This window comes from Rutilus rutilus (assembly GCF_951802725.1).
Source record: "Rutilus rutilus genome assembly, chromosome: 1".
NCBI lineage: Eukaryota > Metazoa > Chordata > Actinopteri > Cypriniformes > Leuciscidae > Rutilus > Rutilus rutilus.
The window spans coordinates 63,588,980-63,614,407 of NC_140209.1; the positions used below are offsets into that span (position 1 = coordinate 63,588,980).

Below are 25,428 nucleotides of genomic sequence, written 5' to 3' on the forward strand. Positions count from 1 at the left end.
ACAAAGAAAATGTGTTACCAATTTCTCATTTTTATCAGAAGTGTGTAATTACATAAATACTTCATAATTCACATGTTTTATTACAGTTTAATCATGTTATTGTAGTTTATGGTCAATAAACGCTTGTTCCTGTTTCAGTCTGAACATGTTTCTTCAGTTGTTGATCTTTGACTGTTATTTTCATTCATGATAAACGTTTGTCACCCTGAGTTTCACTGTTTTTACACGTTTGCTTTTTAATGTCCAGTTTTGACTGAATCACTTTATGAATCTTCATCAAAAGAGAGTTTGGACTGAATCTAATACAGAAGAACTGTTGAACAGGAAAGTAAACGAGTCTGGGACAAATAATCAAAGTCAAACTCACTTTATTTTAATGTGTAATTCTATATTTGAGTGCTGAGTAATATTAAGTACATGTGTCTACTCTAGAGTTATGGATAATCATAAGCATCACTATTGTTAGTGAGTCCCATAGACTTTGCATTGCGACCAACTTTGACACTCGTAGCTCTGATCGAGGATTTCACAGAAACGTGTGATTTGCCGTGTTTTGAAGAGGCTGGCAGGCTCTGTGAGAACATTCCTCACGCTGGGGTAAAAGTGTCACCCCTGGGGGGCAGGAGCGTCCCAAAGTTCCCCATTGACTTACTATGGTGTCGGACGGCCCATGAAACGCACGTTTCTCCTACTATGGTGAATTGCATTGGGATTTTGCATTGAACATAACTCTGGATCACAGTGTCATAGAGACAAGGGGGCGGGCTCAGTTTACTCAGACCACCAATCAGTTTTTCAGGATCATTGTGAAGCTATCAAGCCACGCCCTAGCAACCATTTAGAGCACCTTAGCAACAAGTTCCATTGAAAGAGATCAAAGGGATATCCGGATAGAAGTGTCATAGAAACATGAGGGTGGTCTCGTTTGACTCGGGGCAGCAAACAGCCAATCATGAATCACCTCAACACTTCCTAGCCCCGCCCTAGCAACCATTGTCGAGCACCCTAGCAACCAACATCCAAAGAGGGATATCTTCCATTCTGAATGTCACAGAGGCGTGGGAGTTGGTTTATATCATTCACACTGACAAGCAGCCTTTGGAGTTTCTTCATTGGCAGCTGTCAAGCCACTCCCTAGCAACCAAATAGAACACCCTAGCAACCGTTTTGCAAGACCTATATCTCTGCATCAGAACATTGTATAAAGATCGTGGTTGGCTCTTTTGATTCATGCTAGCAAACAGGACTTCCAAAATGCTACACATGCTAGCTGTGAATAGCTACATGCTAACTGTAATTAGCTTAGGGCAAACATGATAAAAACGACTCAAAATGTGCTAGCATCATGCTAGCATTAATCATGCTAGCATCTTGCTAAAAAGATATTAGCAACATGCTAAGCATGCTATCAACATGCTAGCATCATGCTAATCATAGTAATTCATGCTAGAATGTAGTAAATCACGGTAAATCATACTATAATGAGATAATTTGTGGTAAATCATGTTAGAAACATGGTAAAAAATACTAGAACGTGGTATATCATGGAATCACAACATTGATAATTTTGTTAGCATGTGCCCATGTGCCACTGCAAGCACCACTCACATTTTCTTCAGGAAATATACATTCGAGTGTATATTATTACAGTAAATACATGTAACATGTAACAATGACACTGTACAATAGTGTTACCAAAAAAACTGTAACTAAAATACATTTATCAAGTTTTTAGAAATGTACACAGTATTTGTGTTTGTTTAATATGGTTTTAAAAAATATATATATTGCAATTACAATTATCATTTTAAATTAGAATAAAACATAAATAAATGCTCATTATATTTATTTTTTCAGGTCAGTTTATTTTAAATTAGATCTGGAGAAACTCAAACTAAACATGACAGAATCATCTGAGCAGAAAAGAGAAACTAAAAGAGAATCAAAATTGTTCCTCTTGTGGCCGTCAGTCATTAAGGATTGAAACGACATGAATATATGATGAATCTCTCTCTCTCTCTTCAATTCAATATGTGCTTTATTGTCATGACAATTGTTCCAATGTATTGCCAAAGCATTCCCAATCACACACACATGTACATATGCATACAATATATATTTTGTATCAATTTTGAATTGATGGATATGTATTTTTTGTAAATTTATGTAGTGTATTTGTTGTTTAGTGGTTGTTTTGAGTCTTTTGTTTTTGTTTTGTCGACCTGTCCAGGGACAACAGATGCAAATTAGCTGTTAGCTAACTCTGGTGCACTTGTTTAAATTGTGCGCTGTCCCTGTCAAATAAACAGTAAAAATAAAAAATGAAATAAAAAATGTAAGTAGGACAATTAATCAACATTTCAGAATTCTATGAACAATTTAGAATTCTCTGTGTGTGTGTGTGTGTGTGTGTGTGTGTGTGTGTGTGTGTGTGTGTGTGTGTGTGAGAATGTGAGTGTGTGAGCGCGTCACTGACTTTTTCACATAATAAATGTTGAAGTTGTTTTATTTTATGAAGTTAGAGCAAATAATTTCTTTTTTTATATATATATATATAAAACATCCCTGAAACATCTGGCCCAGTTGTGGCCCACATCTTCCAAATTCTTCTGGCCCACAAACCGCTTGGCCAGACGGCGATGACTCAACCTGAGTGTGACAGCTAGAAGTCAGCCACAACCGGGCCAGATCTCAGAAATGGCATGGGCCACATCGGGCCCAGATCTAATTATCATATAATAAAGAAAATACTCAAATAATCAGTCAAAAGTGATTTAATAAATATAAATATTTCATGAATACATTTAAATTTATAAATAGTAATCAAAAACAGGAAACAATATATATATATATATATAAATACATATTATGTAAATATAACAAATATAAAATAAAACAGGCAGAGGTCCAGAAGGGGAGGACTGCCAGAAACCAGTCCAAAGAAAACATTAGACCAAGGTCTACATACATATTATGAACAAGGTCAAGCAAGTGTCACTCAGAACCAGGAGAATTTAATAAAACAAGTGGAAAATCAGATCTATAGTTCACAAACAGAGCAAGGCAAAGGGCAGTCCGTTGAACAGGCGAGTGTCAGAACCAGGAAACAGTAATTTATTCTGTCTCGCCCGACGGCCTCCATCCCTGTCTGCGGAAAGCTGCAGCATCTCTTTATCCAGTTTTCTACTTCCTGGTCTGTTGCAGTGGAAGTCAAACGGGTTCTTCTGACTGAAGCTACAATGACCAACAGTAAATAAGCAAACTATTATTATTTATTATAAAATCTATAATATTTATAGGGAATTGTTTTTTAGCTGACACCAAACACAAATAAAACACAGTAGTTAATTTCAGAAAGCCACACCATTAATTACAGTTTTCAGAGAGGTGTCTTTGAATGCCGCTTTTCCACTGATGGGTCATGTCGTTTGATAGAAGGAAGCTCAGAACCCGCCATACACTTTCCTTTACTGTTGTGCCTCCCCTCAAGGCTAACGTGGAAAAGGTTTGCTAAAAACTCCTGTGATGTTCCAACAGAATATTGTAAGGGACATATATGCTGCAAAAACCACACATATAAATTGTATAATATTAGTGTATTTTTAATCATATTATGTCATATATGTCCTACATACAACTGAAGCCATATAGATTTTCATGATGTAAAAACATAGGAAAATAATGCTAATTTAATATGAATGTCCAACATGGATGTGTATAAAACAGTGCAGTTTACCAATCAGTGTAAGGCTGTACTTCACTCATGCTTGTTCTTATCTTGTCCTAAGTCGAGCCCTATGCCTGTAGTCAATCATGGTTACTGTATATCTACTGTATAATCAGCCTTAGATGAAACACAACATTTAAACTACACTAACAAGCACACATTTATTAGAGTGTGTTCTACAAGATACAGTTGCATATTTCACATATAAATAGTTTTCATTTTAAATCCTGCATCACCAGATTTCATTTTCATTTGTGAAAATTTCTCTAAACATTATCACAGTACTATTGTATACAACATGCAGTTCTATTCTTAACATAACTTTCCTAAATGTCGAAGTGATTCTTATGAGTAAAATAAAAAAATAAATCCTAAAAAAAATAATTCAGTGGCTTAGTAAATATCACAGCAATAATTAACTTTATTCACTTAATAAAATCTCTGAATATCATTTACTTGATAGTTTGAGTTGAACATACCGAAATAGGCTAATTGACTAAAACTCCAACAATTAATTTTGTCTGAAATTTACAGTTATATTTAAGTTTGAAGTTTTTCACTAAAATAATTTAGTATTTGACTAACCAATTATTTATTTAAAATACACTGAGCTAATATATTTGTGAAATTTCCATCACCATATTTGAGAATGGATAATTAAAATGATCTGTTTCAAGAACCACAAATATTACTTAAATGAAATCAATATTATTAATATTTAACACGCATAAGAAATTAAGTTTACTCAATTAAAACAATGCGCGCACCTCCCCCCTCCCCCCTGACGTGACGTGACGACAGCTCAGCGGTTGAGTGAGCGCGCGCTGTTTGAATTCTCTTCAGTCTTCAGAGAGTTCTCCTCTTCTCTTCTCAGCGGCGCAGAATTGGTGCATTTCCTCTGTGAAATTCAGGTGTGTGCATGTTTTATTTGATCTGTATAATCATTAATGTGCTTTAAATCATTTTATTTAATGCGAAAGAACATACAGAGATGCAATGTTACTCACCGAGTGTCGGCTCGCGTCTGCCTTTTCGCATGATTGTAACGCCTTGCATAAACACACGACTATATTCCTAAAGATAATGAATATAACTACCGGTAATTTGGATGATAAAATGTCCTCAGAACTGTGCACTGTGCGTTTATTGGCAGGTTATGGAGTCAGTCGCGTCGCAGCATCTTTCGGCTGTGAGTGACGCAGGACGGCGGTGTAAAGTTAGAGGCTCCCCCGCAGAGGCGAGTCCATCTCCGGCACGGCAACCAGCGCTGATCCGGTGGATATAACAGACCGGTTGATTACATTTGAATTACTTTAATGTTTAGGCCTAAATGTTTAATTTTTACTTCGAAAATGTTTCTTACATGAGTTTGAATATTGTATACGTGTTAAAAAGATTATAAAATGTGCTGTATTGCTGTAGGCTACTCATCGACAATAAAGGCCAATGTCATGTAGTTATACTGGTGGTTGTATGGAATATCTTTTACAAAGGTTTAGAGGAAATAAAAAAGTTAATATTACTGGCATATAAACACAGTTAATATTACTCATAAATATTTGTTTTTAAATGTTCTCCCGAAATTATTTCTACTCAATTTTATTTGTTAATGTACCAAATGCAGTTACTCAGATCTATTTAATTAGTTTTACTTACATTTACTCAGTTAATACAGTGTATGTAATTAATTTCACTGCTTAAAAATCTAATCAATATTCTAAGTGTAAAAATGTTTCACCAAAAAAAAAAGAGTAAATAATATTAAAAGTTTTTTGAGTGAATCACCACCAGAGTTCATATACAAAAGCATATTCCAGCCAATTTTCAACATTTTAATCACTGTTCTAGAAACATATTTGACTCAACTTTGTTCATTTGCAATAATATGTTATGATTTGTTCACAAACAACAGGCCCAGACAGTTCACAATTAATGTAAATGCACGGTCTTCTTACAATGTCATTGCTTTATAACTGCTCTTTCAAATCCTGTAGGAAAATTAACTGTCTTCATAAGGTCAGTGATATTCTGACAGCTAGTAATCCTCGAACCGGCTTCTGCACTGTGTACAATTTAAAGGGATACTCCACTTTAAAATGAAAATTCTGTCATCATATATTCACCCTCATGTTGTTTCAATCCTTTATGAATTTCTTTCTTCTGCTGAACAGAAAGGAAGATATTTAGAAGAATATCAGTAATCAGACAGTTTCTGGTCTCATTGACTTCCATAGTAGGAAAAAAAGTCAATGGGATCAGAAACTGTCTGGTTACTGATATTCTTCTAAATATCTTCCTTTCTGTTCAGCAGAAGAAAGAAATTCATAAAGGATTGAAACAACATGAGGGTGAATATATGATGACAGAATTTTCATTTTAAAGTGGAGTATCCCTTTAAAAATTTGCCAACTGCATATAAGTGAATCAGATGAAATCTGTATGAAACACATAAACAAATGACACAAAATGTGTATAAATTCTATATGACTTTAATTTGACTAGCATATGATTCAATATAAGAACTTTAAATGATTTATATATTAATTTTATATGAGTTTTATATATTTCTACTAATACCATACACATTTGCATACTTTTGTCATGTAAAACTCATATAAGTCTTTTAACAGTATTCATATATAACGCAAAAATCCCCTACAAGTTGTATGTGTGCTATTTAGTATGAAAGTGGCCATAATCGGTCTGATTTTGTATAGGACATATATTGGTCTTATATGAAACACAGAAGGTAATTCTGGCCGATTTAAGTATGGAAGATATATGGTTGCTGTATATGAACCATGCAGGTTTTTTTCATATGGGGTGTTTATCTGGAAAAATTAATATATGCACAAATAAAGGAACAAGCAAACATCATACTTGATTAGAATGTTCAAAAACTAGGTGGGCTTTTACCGGTCACTATAACACAGGGTGTCCGTGCAGTAGTGAAAAAGAATCTACCAAAATTAAGGCCCATGAAAGGTAGTAAAAGGTAACAAACGCAACTTGACTTGGTAGTAAATTTTCATCTCCACCTCAATATATGAGTTTCCATTTTTTTTGCTTAATATTTGTGCCTCCATATTTTAACTTCATCTAGCATAATTTAAAACTATATACGGTGCTAACAACAGGACCTGACGGGCTCGACATTAACGCTTGTCCGGGACAAGTGGATTTTTTTGAAGGGACAAGTAAAAGAGAATTTTACTTGCCTGACCGGACAATTAAGTAGCCTGATCAAACGTCAATAACAAAATAACTAGGGAATCACTAAAATGAGAGATTGATTCTGATTGTATTATATTTATTGTAAGTTGCGATCGATAGTGGATAAGTAACAAGGTTGCGCTGTTGAGGCTCGCGCAGCCTCTCGAGGAGAAATCCAAACAAATGTAAACTCAGTTAACAACATACTGCCAGTGCCAAAATTCAAAATGTGTTTTAATATTTTTAACATATGATACAGTTTAGCAACCTCACGACGAGTGCTGTTTTCTTGAGTAGGCTACCATCACGACTGAAAATGTGACATTGCTTTTGATACAACCGTTCAAATTAAGTCACTTACATTTTAGACACAATATTGACTGTTTTTGTTCTGTTTCAGCAGCAAAAATAGTTCCAAACAAAGATCACAGCAGAACCGTAACGCATCTCACACAGTGGCGGCTCTAGACACATTTTACTAGCGGGGCCAGAAGGAGGGGCCAGTGTTTAACCAGAGGGGCACATTAAAAATGGCAAAACATTTTATTTAAAGATTATAAACTTTATTCTACTTTAAAATCATATTAACATTCATTTTGTACAAGAGTGAGTGCAGGTGCAAAAGAGGTAGACCATAAAAAAAGTGAAAAATACAGTACAGGGTACAAATACAGGGTGTCAATTCAATGCGAAAATAAAGGGTACAACAATGTGCCATTTCCTATTTATGGAAGCCTCACTTCTGTGGACAGTTGAGTCCACACTTAAGTTTTTGAATTGGCACAACAATGCTGGAACAATTGAATTTTAATAATATAGATACACTACATTTGTGCTGTCTGGAAAAACGGTCCACAAATACATCAAGATCCAGAGCCTTGGCCCTTCTGGACTCTCTGCTCAGGACACCAATATCACCGAGTCTCTCATCAGTAGTGGTGGATCGCAGGAAGGTTTTTATCAGTTTCATTGTGGAGAAACTGTTTGCAAGAGGCTGAGCTTACAGGAAGGGTGACAGCAATCTTGCACAGTCTAAACACTGTTAGAGTTTTAATACATAATTGTGATGAATTTAATCCTTTGTAAGTTATCATTTTGCAGTGTAAGATTACAGTTAACACCTAAATAAATGTATTATGTATTTTTATTAAACTTAAGTGAGTGTATCAGCAGCAAAAAGTAATTCTTGAAAAAAATCTGCACAGTAATTTTATACAACATGTCTCATTCTTGAATGAATCAGTTGTTTGAACGAATCGTTTGAATGAATGCCTGACTCAATGACTCGCTCATTTAGACGGTTGCCTGCCGCCTCCTACTGGCGGTTTACTTTCATGTTTATAAGTATCCAATGTCGAGCCCTGAGTCGGAGTTGATAGCAAAGTGCCAAGGTTATTATTCACCTTATTAGGGCTAAGGGCTATGGTTAGGATAACTCAAGGGCTAGGGTTAAGATAAGGACAGCTGAAACTCAACTCCACACTACAAAAAAAAAACATAATTGACAATGACAATACTTAATGATCACAATTAAACATTAGTGTACCTAATATGTATGATGGGTGTGACAGTGTCACACTTATACCTTATAGTAAGTAGTAAGTGGTGCTTTGCATACCCCTCCCACCCCCCCAAAAAAAGGGCTGCTGCTTGATGTCGTGTTGGTAGTAAAAAATATTGTGGAGGTGGTAAAAAAGGTAGTAAAAGGTAGTAAATTCATCTCTATGATTCCTGCATATACCCTGTAGCAGTTCATTTGAATTTATTTAGCCTATAAAAGGATAGTAGAATAGCCGTTTCTGTTTTGAAGAGCATAAAAGTGCGTCCATCCATCATAAAAGTGCTCCACACAGCTCTGGGGGGTTAATAAAGGCTCTTTGAAGCGAAGCGATGCGTTAGTATAAGAAAAATAAATAGCTTCCAGCAGACAGGCCTTGGAAAATATACAGCCATTCACTGCCATTATAAAGCTTGGAAGAGCCAGGACATTTTTTTAATATAACTGATTGTATTTATCTGAAAGAATAATGTCATATACACTTAGGATGACTTGAGGGTGAGTAAATCATTAGCTAATTTACATTTCAGTTCCTTCAGCAGTAGGAGGAACTTATTCGCAACCATCAATCTCATTGGTTAGTGCTAACTATGACCATCCACATTTTGACTTGAGCAAATCAGTTAGAGTGAGGACAGTTACCGCTTCTTCACCAAGCCAAACCTTTCTTGTTGCTTAACCATTCCATGTCGAACCGGCCCAGCCAGTACAGATATGACTTTAACACGTGGTTGACTACCTTCTGTACCATGTACAATGAACAAAAGATGAAAACACTGACACAGTTAATTGATGAGTTAAATTGTTCTATTGAAATATGAAATCTCACCACAGCTGTCTTGTAGTCTTCCTGCTGCAGCTGCCCCTCAATGACTTGACAGTGGAAAACAGTCTGTTTAATGTTGGGCTGTCTTCTGTAGTTGATCATTTTTTGAGGTCGAAGACCAATTTAACCAATGTTCCCATCTGTTCTTTAATCATTTCTTGGTTTGCAAGAATTTTGCGTATCCAAGCTATAAAAAAGAAAAAAAGTCAGTACCAACCTTCACTGAAACCAGTGTGAGATGATGCTAAAGAGGGGAACACCACAGCAATATATTAGTTTGAACATGTTAGAAGGAAGTAAAACTCTTTTTTACTCTATGGCTCTGCAGATTTGGTTGTACATAATTTGGTTTAATAGGTTAATGAGTTAAACACGGTCAGTTTTAGAACTTAAATTGTTGTGAAAGATAACGCATGTTGTGTAACAGTATTTTGGATATATGGGTAAACCTGTAAGATTTGAGTGCAGTGTTAGTGAACTGACACAGTATTACTTACAACTTAAGACCTCTGCCTCTCCATGTCTAAAGTGTGCAGTCGATTCCTTGCTGTCAAGGCTAATTAGTGGGAAAGGCCAAAGTTTAGCACATGTTATATGGGTAAAATATGGGTATGGGTTAAATGGGAAGAAAAGGGTTTTATTGTAAGTTTACGGGTTACTGATGTCTGTTTCAATGGTGTTGATGTCCTCCTTTGGTTGCTGTGGATTTGTTTTTGGCGCCCTGATGGCATCAAAACAAGCCATAAATAATGTCACCCCTGAATTTGGCTAACATTAGATATTAACACAAAACACAAAGATATAAGCCGTGTCTGAAATCGCTCCCTATCCACTATATAGTGCACTATTTAGGGTGTCGGCCATTTTGTAGTGGTGTCCGAATTCTGAGTGAACGAAATCATTCCCTACATTTGTTCACTATTTTTACCCACAATCCTCTCTGAACTAGAGCGTACATCCGATGTACACTTGCTGAAGCACAATTTCCCACAATCCAATGCGTAGAGGACTGAGCTCGCATGAAAGTGCGGGAGCGAGTGAGTTTAAACCAGAGATTACTTTACAGCTATCTTATTTCTGCTTTAACATTTATTTAATACTTATTTTTAACATTTTTATTATTCTTAATCATTACTTGAATAAAAAGTTTTAAAATATTGAGACAATATATAGATTTGTTAATTAAATGAAATATTAATAAGGTAATTCTTTTATTAAAACAATGTGTTTTAACTCGTTAAACTGTAAGGAATAGATGATAATTTGGTGGATGATTTGAAAAATATTCGTTGATCATCTGTCACTCGAGTGTAATCATAACGGCCGCCTGAGGCACTCAATGACCCTGTCATCTGTGAGCGTGAGTTTTTAACAATTTTAATAGATGAAACTACAAAGCTGGCATGGAGGTATATACAAAATAAAGTCAATATGATTGTTGTTAATATTATTTTATAAAGTAAGTAACATGTAAGATAAAAGGAGTTTTATCACGTGTGACGAAGCCTTTACTGCGACAGCTCCAGCTCTCCGACGCGCAGTGTAAACGTCAGCGTCCGAATTCACTCACTTATTTTCGTTCACTCCTTGCAGATCTAGTGCACTCAAACACCATACACTATTATATAGGGATTAGTGAATGAGTGAACGGTTTCAGACACAGCTATAAACATTCTAAGCTAAAAAACATTATAATCCACAATCCAGTCATTTTAAGCCAAAATGGGGGTCAACCTAGGACAAACTGCAACAGAAGCAATTCAACTGATTTTGTATCCTCAATATGTCCTGAGTAAAGACAAAAAGCCCTGAAGAATCCCATTGGGGATTATACATAAAGGTAGTAGTACTTTAAACCAGCCTTTATTAATTATTATTTCAGAGATGGGGTTTAGGGCTGGGTCCGTGGGACTGTTTCTGGGGGTTCACTTTTTATTTGACCTACATTTTGTCTTCTGCATTCTCCTTACCCCTTCTCTCCTGTTCCCTCAGACTCGTCCCCCAGAAACAGTCCCACAGACCCATCCCCAAACCCCATCTCTGCAATAATAATTAATAAAGGCTGGTTTAAAGTACTGCCTTCTATGTATTAATGCTCATGGGTAGCCTAAACAGGTTCCATTCAGACCTTAATTAAGGTACTACTCGACCATTTGGTAGACCACACTTTAAGTCACTATATTTCATTGAAAAATGCATCAAGCTTAACTCAACCTATCGTTTGGTGTAATTGTGCAATGCTAAAAAAAATCCACTAGATGGCACTGTGTCTGTGAGCAGCCTTTTCAGTGTTCCTTCAAACAGCACGTGACAGCGAAAATTTACTCATCCTTTGACACATATCGGCGGGACTTTTAAAGGCAAGACTATTTTGTTGACATATTATTGTTTCAGAGGAGTTGTTAAACAGAATTATGTAACTTAATTAAACAAAAATAAGTCTTATGAGGGTCAAATTCTTTTTTCAAAACATCCTCTACCAAACGGTTGAGTTGTCATTTTATGGTAGAGAAGCTAGCTAATATTGGTAAAATTAGCTAATGTTGGTAAAATTAGCTATTTACCATGAACAAAAGGGTTAGTGTTGTTAAAATGATTGATTTAATATTATTCAATTACATATTTGATGAAAAATATTTGATCAATATTTTTTTCACCATTTCTATGGTAAATATCAAGAAGAAATTTGAAGAATTAATACCAATTCTGGTGTTACTATTAATTTCATAATTTAAAATTGACTATGTTTGTGTATTACTATATGACTAGCATTGTAAGAGTACATGGTTTGTAATACAAATTGTTTTCTTTATGTTTTAGACATGGATGCCAAATCATTTTACGGTTCAAGACCACGCACTTCTCTGGCCCTTGTGCCTCAGATGCGGATCTGAGTGATGATGACCCCGTAGATGATCCAGATTATCTGCCCACACCAGCAGAAGAGAGTGGGGACACTTCTTTTGATTCAATGGATGAGGAGGAGGTTGCCTCAACAAATTCATCCTCTAAACCACCGTCCAAAAAGAAGAGGAGAAATGGGGAAAAACTCCCTGAAAACTGTTTCTTTGGCAGAGCTGAAGGACACACCTGAACCATCACCCCCAGATGGAAAGGAAGGCAGAAGAAGATTGTGGAGGCATGAAGACATTGAGACATTCCAGGTTCCAGACTCAAGTTTTAACCTCCCTGATGCTGTAAAGACACCCTTTCAGTATTTTAAAATGCTCTTCACAGATGAGATGATTACACATATCTCTGAGCAAACCAATTTCTACTCTGCCCAGGAGCTGGGAGATCCAATCAGCACCAGTCCTGAAGAGATTGAAAAATTCCTGGCAATGCTTCTCTTCATGGGTGTTTTCAGTTTCCCAGCCATCGATGACTACTGGTGCATTGAGTCTTGATTCAGTGTGATAGCCGATATTATGCCAAGGAGAAGATTCAAGCTGTTACGCCGGTACCTTCATTTTAATGATAATCAGCAGTGCAATGGCAGTCCAGACAGGTTCTACAAAATCCGCCCCCTTTTTGACATGCTTCGTCAGCAGTGTCTTCTGATCTCATCCACTTACCAGCACAGTGTGGATGAGGTCATGGTGGTGTATAAAGGCACAAGGGCTGGCTCTCTCCGCCAGTATATTGCCAACAAGCCAGACAAGTGGGGCTTTAAATTGTTCTGCCAGACCAGCTCATCTGGCATCATTCATGACTTTCTGCTCTATCAGGGGGCGTCCACATTCTTCAACGTTGCCCTAACTGAGCAGGAGGAGGCACTGCTTCTAGGGGCCAAACTTGTGACAACACTCTGCAAAACCATCACACTGCCAAGACTTTCAGTCGTCTTCTGTGACAACTTCTTCACCAGTTTCGACTTGGTCCAGAACCTGCAAGAGAACCTGGGCATCAGGTGCATTGGCACTGTCCGACCAAACAGCATGGGTGGAGCAACCTTAAAGACGGACAAAGAGCTGATGAAGGAAGGACGTGGAGCTTTTGACTTCATGTCTGCTGAAGGGCTGCTCGCAGTGAAATGGTTCGATAATAAATGTGTGAGCCTTCTTAGCCTGTGGGATCACACCTCTTTCCTCTGTCAAACGGTGGAGCAAAGAGGCCAAAGCAAAGGTCGCTGTCCCGTGCCCATCACTCAGCCCTGCCTACAATCAGCATATGGGAGGCATTGATCTGTCTGACATGCTGGTACACATGTATAAGACCCCGGCGAAATCCAGGCGATGGTACCTTCCCCTGTTTGGATACATCCTAGACCTCTGCATCTCAATTGCCTGGCTTGTCCACAAGCGGGACTGCAGACTCCTGAAAGAAGCACTGCTGCCTCTCAAAAAGTTCCGTCTGGCAGTCGCACACACTTTGGCTCAAGTCAACAAGCCAGCAAGCCAGCATCCAAAGTTGGCCGACCTTCATCATCCTCTCCACCACAGATGTTGTCAAACAAAAGTCCAATACCCCAAGACCCTCCCAACCACAACCAGATGTACAATATGACCACTTCGGACATTTGCCACTAAACTCTAACAAGCAGGGGCGATGCAACCTCTGTCCAAAGGGAGTGTCGAGATGGAAATGCCAGAAATGTCATGTATTCCTGTGTATGAATGCAAAGCAGGAATGCTTTGCTGCATACCATTAGAAATGAATGGCCAAAGGCAAAATAAGTGCTGTTGCACCCCTGACCAAAATCATTAGTGCAGTTGCACAACAGGTCAAAACCCATTTGTGCTGTTGCATGATCACCAAAAATGTGTGTTGTATTTGTTTAAATAGTCTTTAAAACTCTACAAAGAAGACCTTACTGCACAGTGGTTTAAAGTAGTCTGACCATATTCATCACAGTGTCTGTAAAGCTTAGTGGAGGTTTTCTTTTTCTCCCACTGACATAAAAAAAAAAAAAAAATTATAATCAAATCTTGGGTGAAGTTTTGCACGCACGCACTTAATATGACTTGTTCTGAATGTTGTTCTTTTATTATGAACAGACATCTCAACCGTTTGGTAGAGGACTGTATCTAAAACTGTAGGGTCTAATTTAAAAAAAAAAATTGATTGTTGTTATTGTTATAATAATTGAATAAAAAATGCAAAGAAATAATTTTTCCTTTGCTTTTTTCATACCTTAAAGGGTTAACATCAAGTCTTTTACTGTTATATGCCAACAAGACATTTTCACCTGGCTATACCCAATGTTTAGATCTGTTGTGGTATTTATGCAAATTTGCACATACATAATTAGATTATGCACCGTTTGCCCATGTTAACAAACAATTTAAAAAAACGTATAATTTTTTGGTTTGTCTTGATGCAAGTAATCACCTCAGTAATTCTCATGGTGATATACAGGTTAAAAATGTTACCCCATTCATGAGAAAATTAATGAATCGGCTATATTTGGGTCTTTCTAAACTTTCCCCTAAAGGGATTTTTCTGGGCTTTTTTTCCCCCTTACTCAGGACATATTCAGGATACAAAAATCAGTTGAATTTGCTTCTGTTGCAATTTGTCCTACCTTTTTTTTTTTCATAAAATGACTGGATGATGCATGTCCTGTGTTTTCTTCAAATACTCACAATTCATTGTCTCTGCGTCCTCTCTGGCCAGTGGTAGAGAGTAATTCCCTGCTCTGCTGGTTCCTGTACAGGAAAACAAGAGGGAGAATGATTCTACAATAGTTTAGTGTGTGTGGCGATCGAAAGTGAATGATAATAATGTACTGTCAGCAAGGTTTGGCCCAACCTCTCGAGAAATCAAACCAAATGAGTGCAGCACACAAACTCAGTAAACATACTGCGATAATTTATAAAATCCCGATAGTGTCTCATTATTCAAAAAGTAATTGTTCAAATGTAAGAATTTAAAATGAGCGATGAAGCACACATTTAATACGATTAGGGGAAAAATGCCCTTTAAATGTAAAAATATGCAGATTTAGATTCGTCAAAGCTGATTTAACATTGATGAGAATATTGTTTCACAATAAATTATATTTACAACACAAAAAAATCTAAGTGAATGACCGATTTACTTGTACGAAGGACAAGCACATGACAAGGCTTAATGTCCAGCCCTGCTTTATTTAAACCAATTGTATGCCTCATTGTTTTTACATATGTATTTTAATTAGGGATGCACCGAAATTAAAATTCTGGGCCGATACCGAAACTTCTGTATGCACTTGGCAAAAAGAATCAATAATTTTCCTGAAAAAAAAAAAAAATACAAGTCAATAAATGAAAATAGCCACAATTATTTTTAAAGTAACACAAATTGGACAGAAAATAGGCCCACAATAAATAAAAATAATAATAAATAAATAAAATTAATTAATAAAATGTATTTATTTATTTAATAATTATATAAATAAAGATTGACTAAATAGGCACACTCTTTTTGGGGGGGGGAGGTAAACAATGGTGCAAATACCAGGAAGTTAACTAGCACAAACCTTAGTTAATCGCCTTGCATGATTCATTTAAATTAATCTGAATGATTCTGCATGAGTCTGAAAGGGGAACTCTTAAACGCATATGCAACAACATCAGCCGCAAAAATAACTGTTCACGCCTTTTTAGCGTCTTTAATAAATCCCGACACCAAAAGACGGTTTATGCTGGTGCAACCTGTTAGTAAATCTGACCCATGGAAGCAAAGGATATATGTACCTCTAGTAAAAATAATCCGGATTTTGAAGGGAGTCCAGGATGGTCCTGGCTTTACCATTGAGTTTATGGCTTTAACTCCATCTTCATATTTGTATGGAGGCCACATACAAACATTGTCCCTTACCCAATTATGGGGGACAACCTCGACTTCATTTGTGGTTTCAAAGATTACGATATGATACATTGGCTGAAAAAAAAAAACAAGAGTTGTAATTATAGACCTAATTTAGATTCATTTAAAAATCTAATTCATACAAATGCCACTTACAAAAGCATGTCCCACAATATAATCCAGAAATGGTGTTGCTGCTTCTCAAGAACTATGTACATTAATTGGTGATATTATTAAGATGTGTGAGTCAGAGGGAAGACTGCAAATCTGTCTCCTCACACACTTCTGCCAGGGCTTTGTGAGCTCAGTAAAGTGCATCACTGTTGACAAATTGAACAATGAATACTCCCATGTTTCTGGAGTCAAGAGGGTAAGTGTATAAGGCCTCTTTCTCTCTATACTCTTGAAACATAACATACTCTTTACCCCCATAAGCAATGATGTTTTTTACTGAAATCACTTTGCCATGAATAGCAAAGCAATCATCTTGGCTCGATATTCGCAGCATGACACCATCAACAGTCAGCCGTCTGAACTGATGTACTGCTTCTGTCAGTGTTTGTGGTACAGGTCCATTTTTATGGGGGCGCATTAGTGATATTTCATCAGTGGAATAACAGTTCCTTTCCTCATGTTCTGACAACCTGCGGATTATCTGTGCAAGTGGATTGTGAGGCTTCCTTACCAATCTCTTAAGCTTGCCAAGATAATTTTCATAGGGGAAGCCAGATATGCTATCTAAAGGACCATGCACTTTAACATCACTAGCAAGATGTACCAAGCCATGAATGTTGTATACCACCATCTCTTTGCCATACAACAAGCCATAATGCTCAACAAATGATACCAAAAAGGAGTGAGCCAAATCATTCATTTCTATACAATAGTTTGAATTTGCCAAAATGAACAGACAACAGAATAAAGTTATCATAAACCTGGCGAGGCAACACACTCTTTAAAACAACAGGGCCTGTGTACAGCAACAGTTGCCTTCCAACGAAGTCTCTCACTGAGAGCCCTAGGCTTTCTGGCAAACTCTGCTGGAATGAACTCCTTCAATGCTACCAGTCTCTCAGAGATACCCAAGACCTGAATGCTCGAAAGCCTTGTACGCAGGGACTGCACCACACCACAGATCCGTTAGACGTCTCACTACACCCAAACACACAAGGTGCATGTAATCATGAGGAAAACCAGTCAGTTTCTAGAAGATGACAGTGTGTTAGATGGTGTTCCTCATCTAATCCCAGTCGAAAAGCTTCATCTGTTCTACAGGAGGCATCGTTCTCAGGAAATGTCATGCGGTGTTTCACATAGGAACCTTTCTGCTGACATTTGTCACAGCCATAGTATCCTGTGTGAGATTTTATACCTTTGATAAAGGCTATATCAGGCACACGTGATAGACGTTACCTTGACAAAGAAAGTCTTGCCACCAAAAACAAAACCTCTTCTTAAACTCTGCAACTCTCAAACTAAGTGACTCAGATAGTCAGAAAGATTTTTTGGCTTAGTGGTCCCACAAAACAACCCTACGACAACAGGTTTCTTAGATAGACCTTTGAACATGCCAAGAATAGGCCAAAGTTGAACTGAAGAACTTTTGAAAAGTGGGATGCCGTCAAAATTTAGCTGCATGTTAAATGTGTGCCCATCTGTAAAATGAGAACATACACTTCTCAACTTGTTTCTGAAAGCATTGACAATACCAAAATAGTGGAAAGATCCACCGGCAATCATCTCCACATTGTACTCAGTTTTCGTTTTTAACAGTGACCTTCCATCTTTTGGCAGGAATGGTAAATGCACTTTAAGAATTGCCAATAAAGCAGAAAGTGCAATGATAGATACACCAAAACGAAGTGCCCAGTCAGTAATGCTGCTTCTGAGATCACTTTCATCGTTTGTTTCGCCAGTACTGCTACAATCATGGCTGCTGTTTGTATTCTCACTAACAGAGATGCAAGTAGGATTCAGATCTGAAGGTCTGCAGTCAGAGGGAACGCCACCAGGAGGAATGCTAACAGGAGAGTTGTTAAGATTATCAGTATGGTCATACACCTCATGATTCACTGATTTAAGAAAAGTGTCAACTCTTTTGAGGGCCCTTTTCTTAAGATTGCTGCGTTCTTCATTGTAATTCATCACTAGTGAACACAATACAGAGTCACAAATAAAATATGCATGGAATATCCCTAATGAGTTCAAGCTCAGGATGTGCACTACCCTATAATGAGAGAGAAACAGCAGATTAGGAGAGCAAGTTAATAAATTAAAGGGATAGTTCACGGTAACATTCTGTCATCCTTTACAATCAACAAATAAATATTAAATGACAGTGATTAAACAATATACAAGTCAAGAGTATTATTCTGTATTACAGGTATTTACAGACAGGTCAAAAGAGACAAGAGTTTGGTAGAACAGTATAAATCCATACATTTAAAATAACAATTGCAAAAACAATATCTGATCATGTGTCATCATACTAACGCTACAGTGGATGGAATTTAGTTTTTTTTTTTTTCTCCTTTTTCCTGCATTGATTCTTTACACATCTATCAAATCATGTGCATCATACTAGATTTTTTTTTTAGCTGGCTTTCCGTGTAGTGTATCACGACTTTACGAGATGAGTGTAACGTTATAAGATATGTGCGATGGAAGATCTTGTGGTGATTCAGCTATTCTTCGTCTAATAGCTCTAATAACTAAACGAGTAAATTTAATAATTGTAATTGTCACGGAACTGGAGGATGAACCCAATAGCAGACAGTATGCGATCACACAAGGTTTATTTATAACAGAAAACAGGGGGAAAAAAAAGCCCACGAGGGGGTAAAACAGAGGTAAGGAAGACTGACTAACAAGCAAGACAATAACTAAACTAAGAACTGGGATATACTACATATAACTCTTACTTGACAAGGAACTCTTAACAATGGTACAAACACAGGCAGGTCACACATAGAATGACAATGAACCGACACAGGACAGAAAACATGAGGGGATTAAATAGAAAGCCAATGAAGAGGGTAACAGGTGATAACGGTGAAACAATAATGACTAAACAAGGATAACAAGGGGGCGGGGTTAAGTAACGAGACACTACAAGCACATGGCCCAAACAAATGCCCATGTGCTTGTACACAAAACATTGGTCTGTTATAATCCTGCCTCAAGACTAAAGAAAGACAAAAACTAGACGGCAGGATCATGACAGAACCCCCTCCTTAAGGAGCGGCTTCCAGACGCTCCCAAAGGGGACACTAAGCACGGGACATAACTGACTGTGACAAAGACACACACCAACAAAACATGACAAATAACAGCAACGGTAAACACGAATAGATAATCATAGGGTTGGGGTGAAACAATAGAAACAACAAACAAGGAAGAGGGGGTGGGGGAACCACAAAGTCCATCGGGGGTAGTCCATGGTGAATAGGTGGACTTGGGGTCTTGGTTCTTCGGGACGAGGGCTGAGGATGGGGAATCTGACGGAACTTGGATGGAGATACATGAGGAACATTCTTGGAGAAAACAATCCGGGGTGAAGTGGTGACAGGGGCGTCCGGGGAAACACACAGGGGTACAGAGGGTGGCGAAATGGGAAACCTGACCAGGGGATCAGCAGGTAATGGGACATGGCGCATTACAGGGGGAGTTGCAGGCGACTGTGGAACAGGGAGAGATGATGCTGCGGCTGGTTGTGGGGCTGGAACGGGATCAGCAAACTCTGCAGCAGAACCAGTACCAGCGCTTTTCACATCAGAGTCGATGCTCCCCATCTCAGACTCAGAAACCGCGTAGCCTGCAACCGACTCTGGAACAGCGTTGTCTAAGGCTGACCTGAACCCAGCCTTCTCTGCAGCTGATACAGGAACTGCACTCTCAGCAGATGACTCGGGGACAACGCTCTCAGCCGCTGACTCGGGGACAACACTCTCGGACGCGATGGGTACAGGTCTTGAGGGTACAACGGGTTTGACAGGAACTTCTAGTAACTTGACAAGACTAGAAAGGTAATCGGACAGAGTCTTGGCCGCAATGACAACAGGCATTTCTTGGCGGGCCGATACAGACTGCAGGACAGCTTCAGCCGCCAAATCGACCGCAGCTCTCACATCAGCTGATTCACCAGCAGAGATCACTGCAGAATCCTCTGGAACAGCCTCTTCTGCAGCTGCCTCCGGAGCAGCTTTCTCCACCAGAGACGCTTTAGAGACGCCTTTACCTGCAGTGGATTCAGGGGAAGACTGCCACGAAGAACAGGTGATTCCCTTACTCCTCTTCTTTCCCCTGGGTCGCGGGGCAGAGGCCGTAAGCGGTGTTGGAGAAACCACCGCAGACAAGGACGACTTAGTCGAGGAGGACTCTGATGCCAACTCCCACGAAAAACGTCCTCCCCGTTTGCCGCGGAGACTTGGTGGTGCGGATGATGCCTCGGGAGTAGAGGGGGAAGGAGCCTGGTCCCCCAGCGTAACCCTGGCTAAAACGTGACCCTCCGGGATCACAGACAGCTTGGCAGGAGGTGACGACATGGTGGGACCCTGTGGCTCCTTTCGACACAAACAGTCCACCATCTCCCGGAACGGGCGGCGGACCAGCCTCTCCCGTTCAGACAGAGGAGGGACAACATTAAGACCTGCGATGAGGTAACGGTTGACGAGGATCTCAGGTAAGAAAATCCTCCTTGCTTCCACGTCCTGGGCATATCTTCTCAGGGACCGCTCTCCCTGGGAAGGGAAAGGAAGCTTGCCCAACCTGCTGTCGGCGATAGCCGACTGCCACCACAATTCCTGGTCCGTCGACTGTTGAATAGCAGGAATTGACATACAGTCTGCTGGGTTCTGGTATGGTCGGTTCATTCTGTCACGGAACTGGAGGATGAACCCAATAGCAGACAGTATGCGATCACACAAGGTTTATTTATAACAGAAAACAGGGGAAAAAAAGCCCACGAGGGGGTAAAACAGAGGTAAGGAAGACTGACTAACAAGCAAGACAATAACTAAACTAAGAACTGGGATATACTACATATAACTCTTACTTGACAAGGAACTCTTAGCAATGGTACAAACACAGGCAGGTCACACATAGAATGACAATGAACCGACACAGGACAGAAAACATGAGGGGATTAAATAGAAAGCCAATGAAGAGGGTAACAGGTGATAACGGTGAAACAATAATGACTAAACAAGGATAACAAGGGGGCGGGGTTAAGTAACGAGACACTACAAGCACATGGCCCAAACAAATGCCCATGTGCTTGTACACAAAACATTGGTCTGTTATAATCCTGCCTCAAGACTAAAGAAAGACAAAAACTAGACGGCAGGATCATGACAGTAATACTAAACTAATGTTGTTGAATCTTATTCCTAAATAATGAATTTGCAGTTTTTTTCCAAGCTGCATTCATAACCAAAGAGTAAAATTGCGTTCTAGGGTCTTTAATGTCTGTATTATTATTTTTTTTAAATATAATATTTTGGTATTCTAGTGTTAATTTTGAATCTTAAATTGTGTTTTATTCATTTGAAAAAAAAAGTCCCGCCTATATTAGGTAAGTCAATTTTAATTCATTACGGTTTAATAATTATGATACTAAAAATAATCTTTTGATTTCGATTTTTAATCATGAATAATGGATTTGTTGCAGTTTTTGCACAATAGTAGCCATTCAATGGCGTCAAGTGATTATAGTATTATAAATGTATTAAACTTTTTATGCTCTAGGACTATGACAGGTTAGACAGTATTCTTTTTCTTATAGTGACTTATGTTTGCATCTTAATTGTCTTGATGAATGGAGAGATAGGAATACTGGTAAAGTTGAGTTTACATGGAGTAATAAGGATGGCTCCAGACAATCCAGAATTGACTTTTGGCTACTGTCTAAAGAACTAGCACAAAAAGTTAATGAAACTGATATAATACCTTCCATTCTTACTGACCATAAAATGATCCATGTTATGTTTGGTTTTGATAGTTTGGCTGAAAAAAGATCTGGGTTTAATTATTGGAAGTTAAATAACTCTCTCCTTGGAAATTAACAATTTCAAAAAGTTCTAAATATTATAAAGGAGTCTTATAGTAAGGCAAATGCTTCTAAAGTGTATGGGAAACATTGGGAATTTATGAAGTATTCAATAAGAAAGTTTGCTATCAGGTTTGGAAAAGAATTGGCCAAAGCCAGAAGGGTTAAGGAGGATTCCATCATTAAACATATTATTCTTATGAAAAACAGTTTATCTCAAATAGATAAAGACATGTTAGTTAAATTACAATTAGAATTGGATCAAATATTTGAGAATAAGGCAAAAGGAGCATTTGTGAGGACAAGGCGTAAATGGTTAGAAGAGGGAGAAAAGAACTCAAAATATTTTTTTTAATCTCTAAAAGAGAAATACTGAATTGTCCTCTTTTAAAAGACTTATGATTGATGCTAAAGTTTCAACGGAGTTAAATGAGATCTCTCAGTTTGTAACAAATTTTTATTAAAAAAATTATACACAAAAGATGAAGGTATTGGAGGCGCAGGGACTTTTCTGGAAAATATTCAAATTAATTCTACAGTAATAGATGATGATTCAAAACATTTTTAGGGGAATAACATTGGATGAAATTCATAAAAATATTGCCAAATTGAAGAATAAATCACCGGGTAATGACGATTTAACCGCCGAATTTTCTAAAAGCTTTCAGGAAGATCTCTCTGTGTTCCTTTTACATGTTTTTCAGGAAATATTAGAAGCTGAGAAAATGCTGCCTACAATGAATCAGAGTTTAATAACCCTTATTCCAAAGTCAAGTAAAGATCCACTTAGTATTGAAAATTGGAGGCCCATATCGTTAATTAATAATGATGCTAAACTGTTATCGACTATATTTGCAGAGAGGCTGAAACTTTGTCTGGATAAAATTATTGATGACTGCCAGTCTGGCTTTATGCGTGGCAGATATATTGGAAATAATATTTGTCTAGTTTTGGAATATAATTTCTTAATTCAGGTTGAAAGTTATATATTATTCATTGATTATTATGAAGCCTTTGACTCTGTGGACCATGCATTCTTGATGGATACTTTTTTTGGCTTTGGTAATAATTTTATTAGAGCAATTCGTACAATGTATAGCGATTGCAATACTTCTATTAAATTGCCTTTTGGAACAACTCCCAGATTTAACATTTCTAGAGGAGGAAAACAAGGGGACCCTGTAACTCCTTTCTTATTTGTATTAGTTATGCAAGTGTTGTGCCTTCATGTTAAAAAGAACCCATTTCAAGGTATTTGTTTATTTGACAAAGAAATAAAATGTTCACAGCTTGCAGATGATTCAACCATATTTTTGAGAAGTGTCTAAGAAATAGACGCAGCACTAGGTGTTTAGATATGTTTTCATCAGTCTCTGGCTTAATTATACATATTAATAAATGTGAATTGTTCCCTTTGAAAGACATACCTGATGGTGTGGTGGAAATGTGTGGAATACCAGTTAAAAACCAAGTCTCTTATTTAGAGATCAAAATATGTAAAAATCAAAAGCAAAGAATTGACATAAATGATCCTCCATAAATTGATGAAGTGCAAAAGAAATTTAATATGTGGTTAATTAGAGATTTATCTTTGACTGGTAGAATATTGCTATCAAAGGCTGAAGGGTTACAGCAAAGGTTTTAGATGCTCCAAAGTCAATTATTAGGCAAGTTAATAAGAAAATGTACAATTTTATTTGGAAGAATAGGCCACATTACTTAAATAGAGGTATATTAGGCAATTTTATTTCATCAAGGTGGTTTCAATGCCATTGACTTTGAAGTTTCTAATACTGTCTTTAAAATTAAATGGATTCAGAATTGTATCAAATCTAATTTTTCAAATTGTGGTATTATATCCCAAATTTAGTTTTTAACCAAATTGGCGGTATTAAGTTTCTCCTCAATTGCAACTTTGATATTAATAAAGTCCCTATTAAGCTATCTAACTTTCAAGCTCTGTTATCCTGGTTGCTGGCGTACAAACACAATTTCTCTCCCCATAGATGTTTGATATGGAATAAAGATATTAAATATAAGAATAAAACACTTTTTTTTGCAATATTGGTTTAGAAACAATATTTTATTGGTTTTATTGGCTTTCATATGGAGAATTTCTGGATAAATTCAAACTTGCGATATCTGCAAAGGATTATGCAGTTGTTTTTGATGCAATACCTTCTGGTCTCCTTCAGTTGTTGCGCTCTAATGCTGTTGATTTGAATATAACTATTGATTTCAACTTGAGGTTAGAGAATATACTGTAAGTATTGTTGATAAAAAATGCAACAATAGTTTCCTTAGACAGATTTGTTGTCATTTAGAATTCCTCCAGCTAAAAGTTTCTGGAATTCACGCTTCCAGGACATTAAGTGGGAGGAGGTTTTTGTGGTTTCCAGGAGATACTGTGTCATTAATAAGATTTGTGAGGTTTCATTTAAAATTATTCATTGTATTTATCCAGTTAATCAGGTCATAAAAAGATTTAAGAAAGATATTAATATGAAATGTCTATTTTGTAATTTAATTGACGAGACTATCTGTCATCTTTTTTTTTTCTTTTTTTTTGTGTGACTTTAAGATCTTTTTTAAGGAGATTTTTTTTTACGATAAGCCTAAAGAAAAGAAAATTTGTTTTGTTCTTAATTTGTTTATTATTTTAGGGAAATATGAAAAAAATGCACCTAGTTTTATACAATTTTAATTCAAGCTTTGTCAGTATCTTAAATCATTGGAGGGTGTGAGGAACACCAAGGCAAAAAAGACTACTGTTGTAAAGCCTTGAAATGTTATCCTTTTTAAGGACCTTTGTATTATTTTGTAATTAGAGAAATGGATTTGATTTCAATACCCCTGTGTATAGGTGTTCATATTTGTGTTATATTGCTTACTTTTTTTATTTACTTGTATTATTATTAATATCGGTATCTATATATTATTCATTTTATATTTTTTTATTGGTTTTCTTACTGTTATTATTGTTTTGTATTACTATTATTTTTTGTATTTAATTGTTGTATGTTCTGTTACTGAATAAAGCATTAAAAAAAAAGATTGCTCTTCTTTTTCTCTTTCTTCTTGTTGATTTCTTCTTCTACTTGAATGTTCGCCCTCTGCTGGCTGAAGTGTGCGTCGCCAATATTGCTGAAATATTAATAATAATAACAATAAATGTATAATACAAATACTAAAAAATGAATCCTAAATCCTATTCATCAGCCCTGTTGCTTTTAAATATTTTTAGTGTTTTTCCCCATTGGCATAGCAAC

General features: G+C 37.1%; 1 protein-coding gene and 1 long non-coding RNA gene across 3 annotated transcripts in view; one reads left to right on the forward strand and one right to left on the reverse strand.

Annotated features, from left to right (window-relative positions):
• The window catches only part of LOC311295282 (uncharacterized protein), a 38,976-nt gene extending 38,671 nt beyond the window's left edge, over positions 1-305 (forward strand). The window contains exon 8 of one of the 2 annotated variants that reach the window (XM_084416584.1): positions 1-303. This exon is cut by the window's left edge and continues 642 nt beyond it. The gene's annotated coding sequence lies outside the window, so the exon portion shown is untranslated. The other variant, XM_084416585.1, reaches the window with a different exon arrangement.
• LOC311296775 overlaps positions 1-16,382 on the reverse strand; it is a 95,599-nt gene extending 79,217 nt beyond the window's left edge. Inside the window, exons 1-2 of the long non-coding RNA XR_014628704.1 lie at positions 16,270-16,382; positions 16,002-16,188 (exon numbers count right to left, since the gene is read on the reverse strand). This is a non-coding gene — a long non-coding RNA (uncharacterized lncRNA). The remainder of the gene's footprint in view (positions 1-16,001; positions 16,189-16,269) is intronic.
• Positions 16,383-25,428: the final 9,046 nt, after the last annotated feature.